General features: G+C 43.0%; 1 protein-coding gene across 38 annotated transcripts in view; it reads left to right on the forward strand.

The window, feature by feature from the left end:
• LOC107377453 (protein tyrosine phosphatase receptor type D) overlaps positions 1-22,703 on the forward strand; it is a 677,785-nt gene that overhangs the window by 283,590 nt on the left and 371,492 nt on the right. For 36 of the 38 annotated variants that reach the window (XM_070547717.1, XM_070547719.1, XM_054748836.2 and 33 more), the window contains exon 7: positions 17,372-17,415. The exons of the other annotated variants lie outside the window; for them this stretch is intronic. The gene's annotated coding sequence lies outside the window, so the exon portion shown is untranslated. The remainder of the gene's footprint in view (positions 1-17,371; positions 17,416-22,703) is intronic. 38 annotated transcript variants of the gene reach the window in all.

The raw sequence follows: 22,703 nt of genomic DNA on the forward strand, positions 1-22,703 counted from the left end.
TATTTATTTAAAAAGTGAGAGTAAGCAGTTAAAAGCAAAGCTAAAAAGATGGGTCTTGAGCCTGTTTATAAAAACATGAACATTCTCTGCGGCCCTGAGGTCCCCTGGCAGCTCGTTCCAGAGGTGAGGACCGTAGTACTGGAACGACGTCTCGCCGTGAATATGAGTCCTGACTTTAGGGATGACAAGGAGACGGCTTTCAGAGGAGCGCAGAGACCGCGTGGGTTTATACGGTAAAAGCAGTTCTGAAAGATAACAAGGCCCAAGACCATTAAGACACTTAAAACCCATTAAAAGTATTTTAAAATCGATCCTGAAACATACGGGGAGCCAATGCAGTGATTCTAAAACTGGAGTGATGTGCTCCCGCCTCCTGGTCTTCGTCAGGAAACGTGCTGCTGAGTTTTGTAATAGTTGTAAACGTGAAATCCTCTTTTTAGGAAGACCAGAAAGCAGGGCATTGCAGTAATCTATCCTACTGGTGATAAAAGCGTGCATCAGTGTCTCCTTATTGGCCCGAGAGAGAATGGGGCGGACACTTGCAATGTTCTTTAGATGATAAAAACCTATTTTGGTGATATTTTTAATATGATGGATAAAAGTCAGCTCAGAGTCAAAGATGACACCCAGGTTCTTCACTTGTGGAGATGGATTAAGAGACAGTGATTGTAATTTTGGTAAAAGTTACTCTCTGGGCCTCAGGACCGATAACTAAAACTTCAGTTTTGTCCTGGTTGAGCTGGAGAAAGTTTCCTGCCATCCAGGATTTGATGTCTAAAATGCAGTTAAAAGTGCATCCATTGGCCATGTTTCATCAGGGAACACAGAAATGTACAAATGTGTATCATCATCTTAGCTGTGGAAATTCACCCCGTGTCTCCTGATGACACTGCCAAGAGGGAGCATATAAAGGTTAAAAAGCACTGGGCCTAAAATTAAACCTTGGGGCACACCACATGTAATCCCATGGACCTTCGAGGAACAGGTATCCAAACTCACCATAAAAGTCCCGTCTGTGGGGTAGGAAGTGAACCATCGGTGAACAGCACCAGAGAGGCCGATCCGTTTCAAACGAGTTAAAAGAATAGTCTGGTCTATTGTGTCAAAGGCAGCACTTAGATCCAGTAGAACCAACACAGTCACCTTTCGTTTATCATAATCCATCCATCCATCCATTTTCTGAACCCGCTTGTCCACGTAGGGTCGTGGGGGGGGGGAGCTGGTGCCCATCTCCAGCGGTCAATGGGCAATCAGGCGGGGTACACCCTGGACAGAGAGCCAGTCCATCGCAGCCGTTTATCATAATTTACTCTAAAATCATTTAAAATCTTCAGAAAGGCTGTCTCAGTATTGTGGTTCAAGACATTATGGGTGTTGATAAAATCATTAAGTTGAATTAAAACAAGCTTTTCTAAAAGTTTGCTTAAAAATGGTAAGTTGGATACTGGTCGATAATTGTTAAAGTCATTAAAATCTAAATTGCTCTTCTTCCGCAGGGGCCTCACCACCGCCCGTTTAAAAGCGGCAAGAAAGACTCCCGTCTGAAGGGAGCATATCATCATAGTTAAAACCTCATCTCTAAAAGAATCATAAAATTGTTTAAAAAATCTAGTGGGAATAGGGTCCAGGACACATGTGGTGGGTCTCACTGAGCTTCAACTAGAATAAAACTGTCCAGTGTTTCCTCAGGTACACACACACTCTCAGATGTGTCTAAAACCATGTTACGTTGAGAGGATAAAATCTTACATCTGATGGTGTTTACCTTCCCTCCGAAGTGGGCTGCAAACTCCTCACAGAGAGTGTTTGAGGGGGATTTCTGAGGCCCTGTCCACACGTAGCCGGGGATCTGCCAAAACGTAGATATTTTTCTACGTTTTGGCCTGTGATCCACACGAAAACTGAGTTTTTTCACACGAAAACGGATCTTTTTAAAAACTCCGGCCAAAGTGAAGATCTGCGTTTTCTCCGTTTTGGGTGTCTGCGTGTGGACAGACAAAACCGGAGTTTTAAGGTCCGCAACGTCACTTTCCGCGACAAAAAATGCTGACATCACGTGTGCGACCTGTGTTTACACTAGCCGACAGCATGGATGCCCTCAGAGCTGCGCTCGCTTTATCAATTGTCCAAGCGCTTTTTGCTTGTTTGTTTTTGCAAGCGGAATTACTGCTCCTTGCAGAAGACCACAGACGAAGGACGAGGTTAAGAACGGCTATTGCCCGGCACCTGGCTTCTCCAAGTACTGCCGCCTACAGGTCTGGCATGTCCTTAACAACGTATTTCTCCGGGTACGTGTGGACAGAGTTTTTTTTTTAAACGAGGTGGTGTGGATGCAAGTTTTTTTGAGGGGCGGATATTCGGTTTAAAAAAAAACCCCGACTACGTGTGGACTAGGCCTGAGTTGAGTTTGGGTTAGAGTTGAAAATATTATTGATTATGGAGAAAATAATTTTAGGATTATTTTTATTGTCTTGAGAGGATTTTGGAAAAGTATGCATTTCTTGAATTCCTTATGGCTTTATTGTATGTTTTAAGTAGTTCTGAATATAACTGATGATTTACTGTTCATTTGTTTTTCCTCCATCTCCTCTCCACCACTCTGCAGTTTCTCTTTAGTTTTCTTAGGTTTTCATTTCTCCAAGGGGATGTATGATTTGACTGTAAGTTTTTGTTATTTCATGGCTAATAACTGAGAGTGTGCATTTCCAACAACGGTTGGTGCAATCTGACACTGATGTTCCTTGAAGTTCCCTTTGAATTTCAATGCAAGTTTTTTTTCTGGGCTCTTTCGTTACCACTCAGATTATCTGTCTCTTTGTCTTTAATTTTTGTCCAACAGCCTTCTGTATTTGTTACTAATGTGTGCAACTGTAGTCACAGGATCATCTAGCTGCTTGGAGATGGTCTTATAGCCTTTACCTTTAACATGCTTGTCTTATAATTTTCTTTCAAATCTCCTGAGACAACTCTTTCCATCACTTCCTCTGGTCAATGTTGAGTGTGGTACACACCATGTCACCAAACAACACAGTGACTACCTGGAGCCCTATTAGTTCGGCTAATTGGCTAATTAACAAGTCATTTTAGTCACATTATTTTCTAGGGGTACCATTTTGGTCCAGGCTTGTTACATGAGTTTACTTTTTAAATGATTCCATTGATGCATGATTGAAAGGCTATGTCTGACTTTCATTGGTTAAATTTCATAGAATTTTTATTTATTATTACTTTTGTCAGATTCAAGTTAGTTCCGTGAACATTGTGGGTTTTTCTTCCATCGACTGAAGGGTAACAACAATTTTGTGCACATCTGTTTATGCAAGTAAAGGTTCTCAGCCATCCAAGAGAACTGGACAATGTGCCCCTCATATGTGAAGTTTTTTTCAAATTCAGTTTAAAAATGAGTAATATTTTATAATGTACTTAGCTTCATTAACACATTCTAGTTTACAATAATCCCCAATCCTCCCACTACACTGTAAGACATGTAATGTCAATTTTACTGAAAGACCAAGTTCACTGTATTTTTTTAAGCATAATTGGTCACTTCGAGTTTCACATGCAGGCTGAAAATAATCCTCTACTCCTATCTCCTGCATTAGCTGGTGATAGAAAACAAACTGGGACATGCTTGGATTAGAAAAGCCGCACGGATCTTCGTCACTGTAAAATAACATTCATGGACTCACAAATCTTGACCCGCAACGAGAAAGTAGGTCTAGCATCCAGGAAACCGCAGAGAATGTCCCAGCAAGCAGAAGCTAACGTTAGCATTAGCAACTCACCACACAACAGAACTCCTCCAGGCTTGAGTTATTTGTGGAGATAAAACATCAACATTAAAGAGCAAACAGTGTCAGTGGTAGTCAAGTTACTGTTAGCCAATCAGAGGTGTCCAAAAATCTGGAAATAAGACTCCAAATCTTCCCATCGGAATCTACTTTCTCGTCCGTCTCAGTTCTAGTTTTTAAAACAGAAGCATTAGATATACTCACAAGAAATAAATTTATACTAGAGACCACCACTAATATCGAAAAGTCGATGGAACTTGGTCTTTAACCAAGTTGTGTCAAATGGTTTCACTAGTTGCTTAAATGTAAACATAATGTATACCAATGTATATTACCCTTTACAATTAAGTAAGTAATGGAACCGGTTGGCATAACTTGGTTTAGTCATTTCAACATTTCATTTTTTACAGTGTAGATGGGGGATCATCAGGGTCTTATATCTGATCTGCCTGCAATTGTTTTGATGACATTCCTGAATGTTTGGAATAATTTGCTCTTGTCCGGGAATCCGGCTCAGAGCAGCAATTCTGGAAGTAAAAACCTGAAACCTCCTCCTTTTCTGACAAAAATGTTTTCGGGAGTTCTTACCTTTTTTTTTTTTTGCCCTCAAAAATGCTAATAGCATTTTCCAGCATTTTCAAGATTTTGAAACTACTTGGATATTTGTAAAAGTGCTTCAAACTAGAGATGCATAAAAACTTATTCTGTAAGAAATATTGTACTTTAACAATACTTTTCAGATTTTTTTAATTATTAGTATTTTTTTGCTTGCCTACAGAGTTTTGATAAATCCGATTCAGACAAACATCTGAATTAGCAGATCACAACTAAACAAAAACTGTAGTCAGGGTCATAACTAAAAAACAAAATCAGTGCATTTCTATTTCACGTTTTATTGCCAGTGATCATAGCACAATAACATTCACTTTTATGAGTGAAAAGAGCGAAATAATCATTTAAAAGTTTTTTCATGTGGAAATACTGAAATGTCATAAAGGCTCACCTTTGAAGATCTTGGGGAGACTATGAACCCAATATTCCTTTCCTTGATTGTGTCCCTTTTCCTTTAGATGGAAGTGGAATTATTGCTTCATGATAATCTTAAAATCCACAACAGCACTTTTGTTTGGCTGTTCTTTCTATTGAAGTAAGCAGGTTTTATCTGCTTGGGTTTGAAGTTCTGACACTGTGGTATATATTTTCAGATTTTATTCATTTTGGTTTAACCACAAGATGGTGCTGTGCTTTAGCATTTGCAGCTTTGTACATCTGAGGCAAGGCTTTATACAGTTATTTATTAAAGAAAAAATGCAGTTTAAAATCCACCAAATAACACATTTCCACCAATTTTAAAGAGTAGTTTTGCACCAAAAGAAACATATTTTTCTAAGCTCGACAAAAACAGCTGTTTTGTAGATTAAACCCAAGAATATCAACACCGTTTTGATCCTTTTCTTGATTTTTATTGTATAAATGAAGCATTTTCGACACAAATGTATTAAAACAACTATTAGGAAAACGCAGTGATAATAGGGAGGATGGGCTCATGCTGCAGTTACTCGTATATCCAGTAGATGGCAGTATGTCAATGCAGAATTCCCATGATTGTTTCTTCCACACACACACTCTCGGTCCTTTATTCCCACCATCAGGTGAGGTAACTTTTTCCAGCATTTTCTCTGCAACATGACAAGCAGATTTATTGTAAACACGATCAAAACAAATATAATAAAATGTCAAAGATGTTTGGATGTTGAATTTAAGGGATGCACGTAACCAAATGGATACATGGCTCCACTTTCTGTTCTCCACTTTGTGTTTCCCCTCTTCTTACATCTCTCACGCTCCATCTCTTGCATTTTTACCAAACCGAATGGCGTCACCACCCACTTCTCGTGCACACACACACACACACACACACACACACACACACACACACACACACACACACACACACACACACACACACACACCATCTGTCTGTGCAGCAGCCCATGTCTCCTGCACCGGGGAGTAGTTGAAGGAGCAAAGAGAGTGAAAGTGTCTCCTGGCCCTCTAGTGCTGAATCCCTCTTCCTCCCGCTGTGCCATTGTCTATCAGACGGCCTCGCAGCATCAGGCTGCCTGCCGGAACCCCCCTCCCCCAAAACTACCATATCACCCTTAGTACGCTCTAGCAGCCATGAATGCACATTTTATTCATTAACTACAGCGCCATTTCCCTGCAAATGTTAGAGCTCTGCGGGAGGAAAAATAAACAAGCTCCAATAGCTAATTTGTTATAACTCTCGCATCCACAGATGGTCGAGTTTCATCCTCTTTTGTCTTCACCGAGAGGAATATTTAGCAAAAAGGACCGAGTAGAGCAAGTGGGTAACATTTATCAGCATTATCTCTGACAGGGTTATAAATAAGCTGAGATTTTCTCATGAGCTATTCAATAGAAAGTGTGAAACTGAAGAAGTCTGACTCAACAGTGTTGAATTAGCACTAAAGTGTCTACATGTGTCCACAACAAAGTGGGGTTTTAAACACTACTTAGTTTGAAGCAAGCATTTGTCCTTTACACTGATGTTTTACCTTAGGTCGATTTTCTAATGCTAACCATCTACTTCCTGTTTCAGGAATTTCTTTGTGTTTAAAAATACACAATTTGACAGTTGTATTTTCACCCCTAACAGTTGAACACAAACAGAAAGGTTTTTGTGTTCGTTTATCACTGGTTCAGGATGTGAATTTCGTCAAAATAGAGACAGCAGCCTAAGCAGAGAGGCCCAGATTTCCCTCTCTCCAGACACTTGGGCTCGCACTTCCAGGGGAATCCTAAGGTGTTCTCTAGCCAGCTGAGAAACAGAGTTCCTACAGCGTGTCCTGGGTCTGCCTTTAGATCTCCTTCCAGTTGGACGTGCCCAAGATACTTAAACTCCTCCACTTGGGGCAGCACCTCATCCCTGTCCGGGAGAAGGCATTCTACCCTTTTCCAACTTAAGACCATGGTCTTGGATTTAGAGGAGCTGCTTAAACCCAGGCTGCTTCACACTTGGCTGCAAACCGCTCCAGCGAAAGATGGAGATCACTATCTGATGAAGTCAGCAGGACAACATCATCTGCAAAAAGCAGAGACCTGATCCTCAGGCCACCAAAGCCGATCCCTCAACACCTTTGTTGCACCTAGAAATCCTGTCCATAAAAGTTATGAACAGAATCTGTGGCAAAGTGCAGCCTTGGCGGCCCTGCCAATGGCAGGGTCTAAATCTTACCGGGAACAAGCCTAGCTTACTGCCATCAACGCAGACCAAGCTCTGACACTGGCCATACAGGGACCTTACAGCCCGTATCAAGGGGTACAGGTAATCACAAGGGACCCCCCCCTCCACAGGTCCTCTCGAGGGACGTGGTGAAATGACTTCTCCAAATCCACAAAACTCATGTAGACAGACAGCGATAGATCAGGAGGTAGAGCGAATGTCCAGTAATCGGAAAGTTGCAGGTTTGATCATGAATCTGACCAGAGAATGCTGCTTTTGTGTCCTTGGGCAATACACTTAACCCCCCTTGCCTGCTGGTGGTGGTCAGTGGGACTGCTGTGCTCGGCAGCCTCGCCTCTGTCAGTGCGTCCCAGGGCATCTGTGGCTGCATCGTAGCTCATCCCCACCAGCGTGTGAATGTGTGTGTGAATGGGTGGATGACTGTGTTGTGAATTGCCTTGGGGGTTATAGAACCCTAAAAAGGTGCTATACAAATACAGGCCATTTACCATTTACCATTGGTTTGGCAAACTCCCTCCAGGACCCCCCTAAGGATATAGGGCTTGTCCAGTGCTTAATGCCCAGGATGAAAACCACTTTGCTGTTCCTGAGTCTGAGGTTCAACAATGTGATGGACCTGAATAGACTTTACCAGGGAGGCTCAGGTAGTTGATCTCCCTGTAGTTGAAACACACCCTGCAACGCAACCATTTTACCATTAATAAAACAATGGTAGATTGAGAGCAAAACACACTGGCAGCAGATGAAATGCCTCTGTTATTATCAGTTATGGCCCTCACATACTCCACCAAATTCTTCCATACAGTTATGTTTACAAGCTTTAGCACATTCTAAAAAAACATGTTTTATAGGCTCCAGGCTACCGTAGCAGCTCTTCAGCGAAGATTGATGCAGCCCTTTTGTTTGATAAGCCTATAAACACAACTGTTCAGACATGCTTTTTCCACTTGTCCAGGATCAAGTCAATGTTCTCTAGGAAGCAGCTTGAGACTGTAATCCATGCTTTTATTACATCGAGCCTGGATTATTGTGATTCTACTCTGACAGGGGCACGTAAGGCAGTTGGTGCAAAAGGCAGTAGCTAGGTTTCGGACTGCTACATGGGGGAGGGATCACATCACCCCAGTGCTGGTGGATTTACACTGGTTACTAGTCCGTTTTAGAATTGATTATAAGGTTGTAGTCTTTGTTTATAAAGTTTTATCTGGAAAGGTGCTGGTTTGTCTTCACTCACTTGTAAACCGCCATGCTCCAATACATTCACTGAGATTTGCAGACTAGTGTCTGCTGTCTACCCCAAGATATAACGTAGGAACGCGAGGTGGGCTAGCCTTCTCGGTGGTTGGTTGTGGAATGCTCCGCTGTTCGAACAGCTCCATCACTTGCTGTTTTTAAATCTAGGATAAAGTCACATTTTTATTCATTAGCTTTTATTTAGGCAGGTTTGTCTCATTTTGTATTTTTGTAGTTGTGTTACAGTCATTTTGATTTTGTGTGTTTGTTGTATTTGTGATGTGTTTTTATTTGTTGTGTGAAGCACTTTGGGGCTGACTGAAGTTCGCTAGAAAGTGCTATATAAATAAAATTGGTGATGATGATGGCTTAATTAGCTGATTTCTGCAGTTGTATAAACCCTATCTTAAATAATCTTGACATTAAGCTTTGTTATCATTTCTATTGATTCTAGTACAATCAATGTAACCCTCATCTCATTGCTTCCCTAATTTAGGTTTTAATTAAGATTAAACACAGCAACTCTGCCACTTGTTGATGTAAATTGATAACTGCAGTTATCTGGTTTGATGAATAAGTGCTTACTCTTTTGAGAAGTACTCAAAGCTCACAAACATTTCTCCAGTGGATAGTACAAAATTTATTCTCATTTCAATCAGAGGACTGTATGAACAAAGTTGTTTATTAACAGTGTGGTTCACTGAAAAAAAGCATTTTGAATGATTATTTCTAATTATAATCAGGCATTCTGAGTTTTTCATGCAGGCTGAACTTGAAAGTAGTCTCCTACACCTATCTCCTGCATTCCCTTCTGGTAGAAAATAGACAATGAAACTCCAGGGTTAGAAAACCCTGACAGATTTACGTCGCACTGTCTGGGGAAGGATGTTGTTGGTTTAGCGTCCAGGAAACAGCAGAGAACATCCCAGCTAGTAGTAGCTAACTGTTAGCATTAGCAACCCCCCCCCCCCCCCCCCCCCCCACACACACACACACACACACAGCAGAACTCCTTCAGGCTTGTGTTATTTGTGGAGATAAAACATCAGCGTTGCAGAGCAGAGTCAGTGGTAGAATTGTGTAGCTGTTATCCAATCGGAGGCGAAATGTCCAAGAAGAATACTCCAAATTGTGCTGTCTGAAGCTCAGCTGTGATGTGGCTAACTTCTAGCTCCTGAAACAGGTGCTAGAACTAAGTGCTTTTCAGCATTAGCCAATAATGTTCAACACCCATGTACCTACAATTACAGAGCGTACGTGAGCATTTGAGGACATAACCCACACAGATGCAAAGTTGGTGACATTTTTTAAGTAAGTCTTTTATATATATATATATATATGTATATATATATATATATATATATATATATATATATATATATATATATATATATATATATATATATATATATATATATACATACATACATACATACTGGTGACGACTGTGCTCGGCAGCCTCGCCCCTGTCAGTGTTCCCCAGGGCAGCTATGGCTACAATGTCACTCATCACCATCTGTGTGTGAATGTGTGTGTGTGTGTGAACCGATTAATAAAGCGTTTTGGAGTCCTCTGACTCTGAAAGGTGCTATACAAGTCTGGGTCATTTATCATTTATTCAAAGTATTGTTCACTTCCAGAATGGTATACAATATCTAAACCTATTTGAATTGGTAGTAATTTACCCCTTAATACATAAACAATGAAATGAGGTTGTATTGAGTCATTATGGCACATTTTTAACAATTTTTTGTTTTGCCGTCAGTCTGACTGTAGTTGGGAAGATGCTGTTTAATAAGGCGTCTTCAATGAGTGGTATGCTATCTGCTCTGCTATGCTATGGCGCCAGTGTACAGCAGACATCACCTCCGTCAGTGTGCCCCAAGACAGCTGTGGCTACATTTTAGCTCATCACCATCAGTGTGTGATTGGGTGAATGAGTGATTGTGGTGGGAAGCGCCATTTACCATGTTGAACATTCTGCAAAGTCACTGGCTATTTGTCAGACTCTGAACCCGGTAATGAGTCGCTGCACTGAAACGGGAAACAATTGCGGTGAAAATAACTAGACCGTGCTGTTGATAAAAGCTGTCCATCTGAGGCCTAGTCCACACGTAGCCGGGTTTTTTTAAAAACGAATATCCGCCCCTCCAAAAACTTGCATCCACATCACTGCGTTTTAAAAAATAACTCTGTCCACACGTACCCGGATAAATACGTTGTTAAGGACATGCCAGACCTGTAGGCGGCAGTACTTCCCCCGTTCTTAACCTCGTCCTTCGTCTGTGGTCTTCCGCAAGGAGCAGTAATTCCGCTTGCAAAAACAAACAAGCAGAAAGCGCTTGGACAATTGATGGATCGGGTAGTGACAGAGCGCAGCTCTGAGGGCTTCCATGATGCCGGCTAGTGTAAACACAGGTCGCACACGTGATGTCAGCATTTTTTTGTCGCGGAAAGTGACGTTGCGGACCTTAAAACTCCGGTTTTGTCCGTCCACACGCAGACACCCAAAACGGAGAAAACGGAGATCTTCACTTTGGCCGGAGTTTTTAAAAAGATCCGTTTTCGTGTGAAAAAAAACTCCGTTTTCGTGTGGATGACAGGCCAAAACGTAGATAAATATCTACATTTTGGCAGATCCCCGGCTACGTGTGGACAGGGCCTGAGTTACGCTGAGTGGTGCTTTTGGAAAGGGGGCATCAGAGTCCATAGAGGGGACTTTCGTCCAAATAATCCTCTCCACGATCTTCCTGACACTTTGCAAATCTTTTCTCTCTGCCTGTGTGTTGTTGCCATGCCAGACAGTGATGCTTGTTAGGTTTAGATTCTCTTTATCCATCCTCTGTGGGTAAGGGGCCAATCTTGTGGCTTTCTTTAGCTTTTCTCTTTATTTCTAACACAATTGTATTAGATAATCTCCACAACCATAAAAAGCAAACCCTCAGACTTGGATGCAGTTCATCAGCTAGATGATTTCAGGTGTCAATTCACTGTAATTTATACTAAAAAGTTATTTCTGCATTGCCTTTTGTTGGAAAACAATCATTCATTCCCACTGATTGTCACCCATGATGACATAATCAGGCTTAAAGCCCGATGGCGCTGGTCAGCTCCATATATCAGAGCTGTTGACAGCAGAGTTATGCACAGGTCATAAACCCTCACCTTCCTTGTTTGACCCCACATCAATTTGACTCTCCAATACGGATGCAAATAACTTTGCATTTTTGGTGACATGTTTACGGTTATCTCTGTATCTTCTCGCCAATGGGCCCGTTGTTACTGAGCTAGCGGTGACTGGCTCTCGCCATTGCTGCAACACAAACAGAAGCATTGGCCCGTGCTTGCACACACACACACACACACACACACACACACACACACACACACACACACACACACACACACACACACACACAGTGTGCATACCTACGTGTCCTCCATCCCAGTCACTTGTCTATGCATTGAGCTGATAAGTACCGCAGTTCATTTTCTCCATGGCAAAGCACAGTAAAAAACTGGGGAGTAATAATTGCTTGGAATGGGGGGAGGGGGTCACGTGGGTGAGGAAGGGGAGCGGCGATGGCTAAATATGCTTGATTGCCTCCTAAGCTTTTGGTGCTGTGTAATGAAATATGGCTGCTGCAGACAGGGGCTCCCTCTGCGATAGCTTTCTTGTCACCCCCACCCCCATCCAGCCTTTAACTCTTCTGTTCTGGCATTCTGCTCGGCTGTCACGGTCGTTACCAAACCGAGTCCATCAAAGCATTTGTTGCCACTGAAGTGTTATCTTAGCTGTGATGTAATAATTATGGAAGCCCAAACCAGCCTAATTACGTATTCCTCATTGCATCAGAAAGGCAGGCGCCGTATTATTCGTCTGTTCTACAATTTAATTTGCAGATTTATTAGCTTGAACAGGGAGCATAAAAAGAAAGAACTCAAACAAAAGTCACAAGTGATGAGGTCGGGTTGCATGGGCCAGAGAGCAGATATATCCTTACCCGGTTAATTACAGAGATCTACTTATTAGAATTGTAAAACTGATGGAATAAAACATTAAACTGGCTTATTTGTAATCCAGGAAGCCACTGGCTATTGTCTGATGATTTAGCCTGCAGGAGCAATGGTCAATATGCCTAGGATTCTGTTGCAACTAGTGGGTAACCAGATAATGAACATCACTTCCTACCCTGAGGACTGCTTTGACCTTGAATACAACCATGGTTTGGTGAAAAATTCTTGAGTTGCTCAATTTGTCTTATTTATATATATATGCATGCATGCATGTATGTATGTATGTATGTATGTATGTATGTATGCGTGTGTGTGTGTGTGTGTGTGTGTGTGTGTGTGTGTGTGTGTGTGTGTGTGTGTGTGTGTGTGTTATCACATTAAAAACAACTTGTATTATTTGTGAAATCTATAAAAGATATTAGATAACAAATTTACAGACATTAAAGGTGTGATTTGTAAGCAGGACATAGTTCGTGTTTACACTCTGAATTTGTGAGGTTGCTGAATCTGCAGTGAGCCAACGCAGCGGTGTACGTATTTGTAATTTGATGTAGACAGGAGAAAAGCTCCAGCATTGTTTTAAAACTAAATCCAGTTAACAGGAATGACCCAAAAGTTATTTCTTGTACTATAAGAAGCCTCAACATCTTTTTGTTTTAGTCTAAAATCAGGTAAAGAAGGCGTTGAGCTAATGTTGAGCTAACAATGCTATTGGTGAATTAGAAGCAAATAGTCAGCTCTAAAAATGTCCCAAGCTACCTTTTCGATTACCAACAACTCAATATTACAGTGAAATGTGTGTATGAAGTGAATAATGAGTCAATTGTGGCATTTTACTTCCTTTAAGGAGTCATTCAGGTCTATAACAACAAGCTAACAGCAAGACAGCAAACAACCACACTTCCTGTAATGCTGGAGGCATACTACCATGACAAATCTAGTAAATGCTCCCTACTGTAAAACATCCAAGAGTCTTAACACCAGATTTGATTGTGTATTTATCTATTCATCAACTTACCATGATTGGCCCATCTTTGCTTGTCATCTAGAATTTTCTGCCGCAAATACAAACTGGCAACAGCCATGAAGTTCTCGGAACGGCAGCAAGAAAACAATATTTTTGTTTAAAACAAATGGACCGCAATAACCACCTTTGACCACAGGATGTCATTTTTACATATTGCACCTTTTAATATCTGATGAAGATGATCCCCAAAGAGCTATAAACTGAAAAAAGTTGCAACATTCTTACACACTGTGTCCACTTTCATGGGACTGCTTCTGAAACCAATGCTCAAAGTAGAAAACAATAAGTGTAGGAATTCTCCTTAGAAAACTGTCTGGTCAAGGGGGTGGGGGGGGGTGGGGGGGGGTAGAAGGGGGGTGTTGCATTAATTAGATGGGGGAGACTGCGAATGGCTGGTGTTTACCTAAAGAAGGACATTTTTTAGTAATGTTTGAGATTTTGACTGATGAAAGGAAAATTTCATAATGCACCATAGGCTATGAAAACAGCGTAAAATTGAAAAGTGTAAGTTACGGTGTATAACAGCCAACTTAAAACACTGCCCAAATTTAGCGTAAAGGCAAACAAAGCAGTCCCCAAAAGCTTTCAACATCTAGCTCCTGATTCTAGTGAGGGATTTAAATATTTTCCTTAGTTACAAAGGTACAAATTTATAAAAATAGCAAATGTTTTCATAGCAGTACTTCCACTAATGTGTTTCTCTAAATAAAGGTTAATCAGAAGATTTCAGACCACCAGCAGACGGCTTCTTGTACCAAAATCTTACAGATCAAATGTGTTTACTGGAGATGAGGTTGTGTCCCCTCATTTCTGCTTTTACAATAGTAAAAAACCTAATCTGCATTCCCCCAGAAAATTGACTCTGAATTTACTCCATTGAGGAGTTTTGGGCAGATAGACAACTGCAATCATGACATTCATAATCGCCATTGCTAATCATCTTACTTGACTGCTGCAAAGCCCCATAATAATGTTTTAAAAGATAATGAAGCTAATTAAAGCTCGTCCAGCGAAGCTAAAAAGATAAAAAAGACCACTTTTTTTTCTGGCTACATTCTCCATACGTAGTTGCTAAAATCACCAACTAAGCATTTATAAGAATTTTGGTCCATTGGATTTAATAGTGGAAATAAGCCATTTTTGTAAGAAAATCACATTAAAAATCATCATGATTCTTTAGCAAGACATTATAAGATGTATAGTCTAACACAAAACAATTTGAAAATATATAAGTATATACATTTAACCCTCCCACTGTCTTTATGGGTGACCCCGCGAGGAAAGTGGACCATTGAGCAGGATTGATGGTTTATCCCTTGAGGTCCACGTGGCAGGAGTGAGGTGGTGCTCACTCCTCACCCCTGCCACATGGACCCAAGGAATAAACCATCCGACTCTGCTCAATGGTCAACTTTCCTCGTGGGGTCACACTCATTAGCACAGTGGGAGGGTTAAAGTATAAATAAATCAATACACAGACAATTATATGAATAAAACAAAAATTAAGTAACAGAATCAGAAGGAGTTAAAATGTAAAATGATCAAAATATAATAAAACATAACAAAGTAAAATAAATTATTTAAAATAATTTCCATCCATCCATCCATCCATCCATTTTTATCCGCTTATCCGGACTTGGGTCGCAGGGGCAGTAGCTTAAGGCGAGACTTCCAGAGGCCCAGACTTCCCTCTCCCCAGCCACTTGGGCCAGCTTCTCTGGGGGAATCCCAAGAAGTTCCCTGGCCAGGTGAGAGACATAGTGCCTCCACTGTGTCCTGGGTCTACCTTTAGGTCTCGTCCCGGTTGGACGTGCCCGTAAAACCTCACCAGGGAGGCATCCAGGAGGCATCCTGACCAGATGCCCGAGCCACCTCAACTGGCTCCTCTCGATGTGGAGGAGCAGCGGGTCTACTCCGAGCTCCTCCCGGATGACCGAGCTTCTCACCCTATCTCTAAGGGAGAGCCAAGCCACTCTTCGGAGAAAACTCATTTTGGCCGCTTGTATCCGCAATCTCGTTCTTTCAGTCACTACCCAAAGCTCTTGACCATAGGTGAGGGTAGGAACGTAGATCGACCGGTAAATCGAGAGCTTGGACTTCTGACTCAGCTCTCCCTTCACCACAGCAGATCGGTATAACGCCCGCATCACTGCAGATGCAGCACCAATCCGCCTATCGATCTGACGCTCCAGTTTTCCCTCACTCGTGAACAAGACCCCGAGATACTTAAACTCCTCCACATGGGGCAGGACCTCATCCCTGACCCGGAGAAGGCATTCTACCCTTTTCCGAATCAAGACCATGGTCTCAGATTTAGAGGAGCTGATTCTCATCCCAGCTGCTTCACACTCGCCTGTGAACCACTCCGGCGAAAGCTGAAGACCACGTACTGATGAAGCCAACAGGACCACATCATCTGCTTTTGCCTTGGCGACCACCCGAGCCACGTTCTGTTTGGACTGCCGGTACCCGTCAGCTGCCTCTGGAGTCCCACAGGCCAAAAAGACCTGATAGGACTCTTTCTTCAGCTTGACAGCATCCCTAACCGCCGGTGTCCACCAGCAGGTTCGGGGGTTGCCACCACGACAGGCACGATGATCCTGCGACCACAGTTCTGGTCGGCCACCTCAACAATGGAGGCACGGAACAGGGTCCATTCAGACTCAATATCCTCCGCCTCCCCAGAACATTTTGGCAGTTCTGTCGGAGGTGGGAATTGAAGCTCCTTCTGACAGGACACTCTGCCAGACGTTCCCAGCAGACACACGCAATACTTTTGGGCCTGCCTGGTCTGACCGGCATCCTCCCCCACCATCTGAGCCAACTCACCACCAGGTAGTGGTCAGTTGACAGCTCCGCCCCTCTCTTCACCCGAGTGTCCAAGACATGCGGCCGCAGGTCAGATGAAACACCAACAAAGTCGATCATCGAGCTGCGGCCTAAGGTGTCCTGGTGCCAAGAGCACATATGGACACCTTTATGTTTGAACATGGTGTTCATTATGGACTATTCATGACTGGCACAGAAGTCCAATAAAAAAACACCACTCTTATTCAGATCGGGGGACCGTTCCTCCCAACCACACTTCTCCAGGTCTCACTGTCGTTGCCCACGTGAGCGTTAAAGTCCCCCAGCAGAACAAAGGAGTCACTGGAAGGAGCGCTGTCCAGCACCCCCTACAAGGTCTCCAAAAAGGGTGGTAGTCTGAACTGTAGTTTGGTGCATAAGCACAGACCACAGTCAGAACCCGTCCCCCCACACGTAGGCGGAGGGAGGCTACCCTCTCATTCACTGGGGTAAACCCCAGTGTTCAGGCACCACGATGGGGGGCAACTAGTATGCCCACCCCTGCTTGGCGCCTCTCGGTGGGAGCAACTCCAGGGTGATAGAAAGTCCAACCCCTCTCAAGGAAACTGGTTCCAGAGCTAGAGCCATGCGTTGAGGTGAGTCCGACTATACCTAGGCGGAATCTCTCAACCTCATACACCAACTCAGGCTCCTTCCCCACCAATGGTGGCATTCCATGTGCCAAGAGCCAGCTTCTGTAGCTGAGGATCAGACCGCCAAGGTCCCCACCCTCGACTGCCACCCATCACACACTGCACCTGACCCCTTTGGCCCCTCCCACAAGTGGTGAGCCATTGGGAAGGGGGACCCACCTTTCCTCTTCAGGCTGTGCCCGGCCGGGCTCCATGGGTGAAAGCCCGGCCACCAGGCGCTCGCCAGCGTCACCCACCTCCAGGCCTGGCTCCAGAGGGGGAGCCTGGTGACCCACGTCTGGGCGAGGGAACATGGTTTCCATTTATATAATTCCACAAAAGAGGTCTTTTAAAATAATTTAAAAAATAAAACTAAATAAACAGAACATAACACAACATTAAGAATTAACTTCAGGATACAACCGCATAACTAAAGCGTTGCTTTATGCTTCCGTAAGCACTTCATGTTTGTCGAGAATAGAAAGAAAAAAGCTTTCTTTGTGCTTCAGATCGACAGCTTGATTAGGATGTTAATCCCTGTTTCTCGTTTATGCAGTTCTCTTTCCTGAGATGTCAACTACAGGATGAGGCCTGCGGCAGGTAAGAAACTGAGAAGAATAGACAATTAACTGAGCGTAGAGCTGTGTTTTGACCCCTGTTTTGATTTGTTTTGCCCTAATTTCACACATTGCACGACAGCTGATCAAATGTTGTGCTTCATTAATGTCTTTTAACCCATCAGCCCAGGATTTCGACCGATCCGTCTTTGTTAGAGAGATGAATTGCCTGTCGTTGAGACGGCAAAGAGAGCATGTCAGGTGATAACTCCTAAGCTGAATCTCCATCAGTAATTATTTTTCATTTGGAGATTTAGTTTAGTTTAGCAATCAGGTTGATGATGTTCATGGCTTTGTAGTATAGTCTTCTGCTTTTAGAGGGTTACGGTGCTTTTGTATGTGTCTTCAAATATTTTACAAACAGCAATTTAAATAAAAACTGTTGGTTTTAATATTATAAACAGGATGTCTGTTGAATTGCACATTTGGAAAAACAAATTGATTTAAAACTTGACAAAAATCACCAACTGGCATTTGCATAAAAAGCTCAGATCCAGTCACTTTTATGCCTTTTATACTTTTCGTTATTGCCCGTTTTATTTGCCCAGACTTCCCTCTCCCCAGCCACTTGGGCCAGCACCTCTGAAAGAATCCCAAGGCGTTCCCTGACCAGGTGAGAGACATAGTCCCTCCACCGTGTCCTGGGTCTACCTTTAGGTCTCCTCCTGGTTGGACATGCCTGGAAAACCTCACCAGGGAGGCGTCCAGGAGACATCCTAACCAGATGCCCGAGCCACCTCATCTGACTCCTCTTGATTTGGGGGAGCAGCGGGTCTACTCCGAGCTCTTCCTGGATGACCAAGTTTCTCGCCCTATCTCTAAGAGAGAGCCCAGACACCCTGCAGATAAAAATAATTACGGCCGCTTGTATCCGTGATCTCGTTCTTTTGGTCACTACCCAAAGCTCATGACCATAGGTGAGGGTAGGTACGTAGATTGACCGGTAAACCGAGAGCTTTGCCTATCAGCTCAGCTCTCTCTTCACCACGACAGATTGGTACAACGCCCGCAATAGACGCAGCACCAATCCACCTGTCAATCTCACGCTCCATCTCCCCCTTACTCATGAATAAGACTCCGAGATACTTAAACTCTTCCACAGAGAAGGCATTCCACTCTTTTACGATTTACAAGAACCAGAATTCATCATAACAATGGGAACAGTAGAAATTGTAATAAAAAGGAATAGGAAAGAGGTCATCTCTGTAAAGGTAGAATTGGTAGAAAGAGCTGAATAAGGAGGAGTTGGTGACGTAAGAATCAACCGAACGTCACACCAAACCACTATTTCAAGGAACTAGAAGTGAGCTCATAGCTGAGCATCACATGACAGGTTTTAGAGTCTTGTTTCTAGATTTCTGGACATCTCACCTCTGATTGGATAACAGCAACGTGACTCTACCACTGACTCTATTTGTTCTGCAACATTTTTGTTTTGTCTCCACAAATAACACAAGTCTGGAGGAGCTTCTTGAGTTGCTAATGATAAATGGCCCGCACTTGTATAGGGCCTATCAGAGTAAGGACTCCAAAGCGCTTTACACTACAGTGTATCATTCATCCATTCACACACACATTCACACACTGGTGGGGATGAGCTACAATGTAGCCACAGCTGCCCTGGGGTGCACTGACAGAGGCGAGGCTGCCGAGCACAGGCGCCACCGGTCCCTCCGACCACCACCAGCAGGCAAGGAGGGTTAAGTGTCTTGCCCAAGGACACAACAGCAGAATTCTCTGTCCGGAGCCAGGATCAAACCTGCAACCTTCCGATTACTGGACAACCCGCTCAACCTATTGAGCTACTGCTGCCCCAAATGCTAATGCTAACAATTAGCTTTTACTAGCCGAGACATGCTAAGCTCCCTCCTGGATGTTAAACCAGCAACTGCCTTCCCCTTTTTGGTGGCAACATGGCTGAGTCCATGAATGTTAAGTGACAGTGTGATGTAGATCTGTCAGGGTTTTCAAATCCTAGAGTCTTATTTATCAGAAGTTAATGCAGGAGATAGGTGTAGGAGACTATTTTCATGTTCAGCATGCATGAAAAACTCAGAGTGACCGATTATCAGAAATAATCAATAAAAATGGGGGTTCTTTTTTCTGTTTGGGTTGCATTTGTTGTAAACACAAGCACGGCCATAGAACTCTCACCTCTCCTGTTGGCTAGCATCTGTAAGCCACACCCTCCTGACACTGGAACCTGCATTACCAGAGGATACGAGATATTCTAAAACACCAGTCACTTAGCAACCTGGAGGATATTCTTTATAGATTTGGAGAAAATGAATGTTTATTTAACTGTCAATTGTTTAGTTTGACCCGCACCTCCAACCAAATGTGAGGCCATTGCGTTTTGACTGGGAAAGGCTGGATTGCCAACATTGGGTCAGGGGAAATGGTCCTCCCAATAGGGGTGTTTAGGTATCTCAGCATATTGTTCATGAGTGAAGGAGCGGCGGACTAAGTCAGCATCTGCAGATGCTTAACTGTTCAATTCAGAGGGAGCTAAGCAAGAATGCAAAGCCAGCCCATCTTTGCTGCAGTCATGAGCTTGGGTAGTGACTAAAAGACCAAGACTGTGAGAACAAGTGGCCAAAATGACATATCTTCACAGGATGATCTGGTTCAGCCTAATGGGTTGGGCGAGGAAACATCCAGGACAGATTCAGAGTAGAGCCACTGCTCCTCCACATCAAGAGAATTCTGCAAAGGTGGTTCAGGCATTTGGTGTGAATCCCTCCTGGACACCTCCCAGGAAAAGATACTTGGGTATTTCCTGTAGCCAGGAGGCCCCCAGGTGAACCCAGGACCTGCTGGAGAGATTATATCTCCACTTTGGCTAGAGAACACTTTGAGAGGATCCCGGGGAGACGATGGTTCACGTCGCTCCTCTGGGGCTGCTAACACCGCAACTCAGACCTGAATAAGCAGATAAAGTTAAACCAATGAACAAGCAAAATTAAACCAAATATTAGGGAAATTAAATGGGTTTTTTAATAGAAAAACCTCTGCAGAAAAAAAAGGAATCTGCTATAATCGGGGATGGTAGAAAAACTGCTGATTGGCCTTCGACTGGTAATTCATTTATGCTTTTTTGACCTTTGTTTTGATCCGTTTGCCTCACAAAGCATTAACAGTGCTCACATGCAGTACTAATGTCTTTGAACTCATCAGCCCAGGATTTAGGCCAATCCGTCTTTGTTATGAAGAGGAATTGCCCGTCTTGAGGGTTGAGATGGCCCAGAGAGTATGTCAAGTGATATCCAATCAAGCGCTGAGCCGAATCCCGACTCCAGCCCCTTCCCTCCCATCCTCTGACCTGCAGCTGCGCACGCGGAACAGACTATATCTGGCAACCTAAACCTTTTTAAAGTGACTGAGAGAGTGACTGGCGCTGATGGGAGCAGACCAGGACTGCGCGATGGCGTGCCGCGCCGCGCCCGGGCCTCAGAAGCTTGATTGATAGAGTGTGATGAGACTGTCACAGAGCAAGGAGAGCGGCACAGAGATAGGTCGGGCGGAGGGGAGGGGGGGAGTGGGTTGACCAGGAGAGAGAGATAGAGAGAAATAAATTTAAGAACATGTGAAGGATGAAGTGGCTGGATGGAATGTGTTTCAGACACATGAAGGATGTGGAGGTGGAGGGCCGAGGGGGGTGTTACTGTCAGAGAGGTGAATCAGATACCGACTGGCTGAAGGCTTCACTGATACGTCACATCTGGCTTTGACACATTCAGTTAATATGATGGAGAAGATTCCACAAAACCTCCAAATAAGTGGAAAATGTATTTAAAATAGAAATTATAAAGCGCTCAGTGGATGAACTACCTGAGCTAAGAGCGGCCAAAGGATCATCTTCTCAACTGGGTGTTGCAGACGCTCCTAGTCTGGTCTGCTGATAATGCTGATGATTAATAGATTTTATACTTTAAACTTTTAGAAAAATATATTTCAAATAATTTCATGACTGTAATAGTAATTAAGAATATGATTAACATATTTTGTGACTATTCAAAGAATAACAGACAGATAAGAAAATTTAGTTAAATAATTAAAAATGTTGTTTATCTATTTTTATTTTTTTTACCGTTTACACCGTTCATAATAAAAGTATTTGATTAGGAATAGTTTAAGTTTTATTTGATGCCTTGAACTATCTGAAGACCCCATACTTGGAGGTTTGTGGGCGATAGTTTTAAGATTATTTAAAAATAAGTTCTTAGTAGGGATGATCAATGTCGCCTGTTTTACTGATAACTCTTAATTTGTGACACAGATGTTGGAGTTGAAAAAAAAAACTAAATAATTTTAGGTAATCAACATCGCATTCAGGCAAAACTGGAAAATTTTGAAAAAGGTGCAACTGTTAATTTTTTTCAGTAATTCATCTTTGACTGAGAGACCATCTAAAGGCTCAGGAACCCTTTGCAGGTGTTCTGGATTCATTAGCTGATTAGAGTGTGACACTTCTCATCTAGAATATTGAAACTTTTCACATTATTCTAATTGTCTGAGATTATGAATGTGGGGTTTTCATCAGTCGTAAGCCATAATCATCACAGTTATAATGAATAAATATCTGGCTAGACTTTTGTATCGCGTCTGAATGTTTTGAGTGTCACCCGTATCCCTTACACGTAAACATTGTCTGTTTAATGCAGACCTGACCTAACATAACTTCAAGTTGTATGTATGAAATGTGCATGGTATGTAAAAGTTGTGTCATTAAGAGTAAAAACCAATTATTTTGGATATTACATTTTAATGCCAATAGCAGGTCATAACTCTAATGGTTTGTATGAATGCCATCACGTTTTTATCAGCGAGGTTATTTAGGACAGGACTAAATGTGGTGCAACCCTCACATGAACAGGATTTAAAGCCACAATGGCAAACCTGCATGCCTCCTAACACAACACATTCTCACACCCAAGGCATCAAAATATGACGCGTGTGACCAAGACTCAATATATGACGATTTGGGATGCCCCAGAGCGTCAGGAGACGACGATCAGGGACAAACTGCTGTTGCAGCGTACCGCGGTGCTGAGATGGACATTAGAACTACTTGTGAACTACTGAACCTTCCCCTCACCCCAATCCTAACCTTAAGGTCACAGTTTATGGGCCTTAAGGTTACGATTGGGGTGAGGGGAAGGTTAAATATTCGAATAATGTCCGTGTGACCGCGCACGTCAAACAGTGATATCAGCGGAGCCACGTGTCCCCGATCGTCGTCTCCTGGTGCGCTGGGGCGTCCCGAATCGC

Source organism: Nothobranchius furzeri, chromosome 2, assembly GCF_043380555.1.
Source record: "Nothobranchius furzeri strain GRZ-AD chromosome 2, NfurGRZ-RIMD1, whole genome shotgun sequence".
Lineage (NCBI taxonomy): Eukaryota > Metazoa > Chordata > Actinopteri > Cyprinodontiformes > Nothobranchiidae > Nothobranchius > Nothobranchius furzeri.